Genomic DNA, 2,678 nt, shown 5'->3' with positions numbered 1-2,678 from the left:
ACTCGGGGCCGGGAATGGTCTCGGACATGTCTGCAGGAGTGGGGTGAGCTCAGCGGGGCGAGTCGGCCGAGCGGCGGGCGGGCGGCACAGCGAGAGCAGCGGCGGCAGCTACAGCGATCCGGCACGTCAGCCGCTGCGCTCTAAATACCAGCACCGCAGAACAAAATGGCGGCGGCCGCCGCGTCACATGACCCTCGCCCCGCCCCTGGGGACCGTACCACTGCGCGCGCGGGGGGGCCACGCCCTGCGCTGGCCCGGAAGCTCGCCGACGCCCCTGCGCCGGGCCCTCGCCCCGCCGCCCGGGCCCCCACACCGCGCCCCACATCGCGGCCCACACCGGCCCCCGGGGCTCGCTGTCAGGGACCGTCGGCCCCTCGGCCCCTGAAGCGTTGGGCCAGTCCGACTCCGAGCCCGGGCGGGGCGGCGGAGCGCGTATTAGCATACTGGGCGTGGCCTCCCGGGCCCGCCTCCTCTGCGGGCTGCGTTCGGTTCGAATGTCGCTTTCTCCTCGCGGTGCGAAGCGCCCGGCTTTGCCTCCGCGTCTCTCGGGCTAAGCCACAGCGCAGCGGCGGGCTACACCACGGGCTCTTCCGAACATAGCTGGGCCGTCGAGGCCCAGACGCCGGCCTCCTCCACTCCTGAGCCCCAGAGAGGCCCCCTCCCCACCGATGAGGGCACATCACGGTGTCCTCCCCCTGGGGCTTCGGCAGGCCCCTCTAGGTCCAGACCCCGGTTCCAACTTGGTGACGTCACACCACTCCTGATCAGCAAACCGAGCCTCCTTCCCGGCACTCAAGTTACATGGCTGGTTGGAAGTCCTGACAACGTTGAGACCCTTTGGGGCCCCCCTGGGTTTCTGCCTGGCCTGGGATCCCGGGTCTGTTCCCAGAGCTGCAGGGCTGACTTGACCTTGGGGCAGGGAGCCCTAGCCCTGGACTGTCACTTCCCACTGCCCTCCCATGAAGTGTGCCAGGCCTTATTTCCGTCCCCCAACACCTTGGGCTTCCCTTGGATCTCCCCCTCCGCACCCTTTCAGCAGCCTTGTTAGTGGTGGTGTCTCCCCTGACACCCAAACCCTCATCCTTGTATTACAGTGCCTTCCCTGTGCCCATTATGGATGTTGGGATCGCCTACCCTGGTCTGGACTTTAAACCCCTCCTTCTAGGTAGGAACCCTGCCCCCAGCTCAGCTGCAAATCAACAGCCCTAGTCTCAAATCGGTCTGGTACGCTCCCACTGCAGAGGCAGAAGGTATACCTAGAAGCCCGCCCCCTCCTCCCTCTACCCACCCCCCTCCTTTTCTCCAACTGAGACATCTTGAGAGAGCACTCTCCCCTGCAGCATCCCCACCACCCCAGTGGCAGCTCTGTGTCCCCAGCTCCTTGCCCTTGTCAAGGTCATGGGTGACAACCTTTTCTCCAGGCAAAGGGACACTTGTCAGGCTTCTCCTGCCCTCCACCTCCAGCTCCTTCATCAGGCCATGGTTTCCTAGACTCACAAGGCAGGTGCTGAGCAGGCCCTCCCTCTCCCACCCCCCTCCCAGCCCCAGTAGCTCCAGATTAACTGCCCAGGCCCAGCCCTGTCTCTGGGCAGTTACAGCCTCACCCACCTGCACTCATTTACACTGACCGACCTGCCAGTCAGCTCCAGCTGTCTAGCCTTGCAGGCCCTCCAGTGGGCTGCCCAAGGCCCAGACCCAGACCTCTGGACACTTAGGACCCAGGCTGAGGAACCTGGACAGAGTAGGGCAGGCCAGAGCCTGGAAGGACCATCAAGGCTGCCTGGAGGGGGTGGCTTGTGAACAGGACTTTGCTAGAGGGACAGGCTGGGCTTGGCTGTCCACCCACAGGGACTTCGGTTGAGTGGACAGAGCTCTGAGGGGGTGGGGGTAGGGGCAGGCAGCAGTGCTTGTAGCTGGCTAAGGTTTTCCCATTCTCTGCCCTGGCTCTGGGGTATTGGGTCTTCCTGGGTCTTTGCTGGGGCAGGGTACACCTGGAACCAGCATGTCTCAAATTCAGCTAGCCCCTGTCCTTGTGGCCACCGAGGTCTCCAGCCAGCCACTTAAACCTAAGGTTTGGGCTGCGCTGTGCTGGCCCCCCATTTCACAAGCCATTACCTTGGCTCTCCTGTGTGTGTGTGTGTGTGTTCATGCAGATATGCACAGTTATGCCAGCTTTCCTTGTGCTTCACAAACGCTGCATCTTTTGCACATGGGTGGTCCGTGGCAGCCCTGTGGCCATTTTTCAACAGCCTGTGGGACTTCCTGTCTCTGCGGCCCATTTGGGCCATCCTGGCAGCGCTTCAAACTTTTCCAGAACGTCCCTGATTGCACCGTGAAGAGACTGCAGTCTGGGGTCCACACACTGGGACACTGGCAATTGGGAGTGATAGGCGAGATCACAACCTTCACTTTATGAATTGCAACCGAACCCCCAATCTCTTTGAGGTCCGTCTGCTTTGCTTCCGGAGAGAACCCAGTCATATTGATTGTTTCCACTCTGGGCCCAAACCACCATGCCAGCCCAGCACCCTGCTCCTCCTCTTCCTCAATTACACACCCACTTCGTGCCCCACCCCCACCAGCCTCTATGCAAGTTCTCCCCACCACGCCCTCTGGAGCTTTCCTCCACCAGTCCCTTCTTCCCCCTTCTAAGAAGCAAGTGTGGCCACTCCCCCCAC

This window comes from Echinops telfairi, unplaced genomic scaffold (genome assembly GCF_000313985.2).
Source record: "Echinops telfairi isolate 266 unplaced genomic scaffold, ASM31398v2 ScPeMD7_5;HRSCAF=22, whole genome shotgun sequence".
NCBI lineage: Eukaryota > Metazoa > Chordata > Mammalia > Afrosoricida > Tenrecidae > Echinops > Echinops telfairi.
This window is presented reverse-complemented; position numbering follows the sequence as displayed.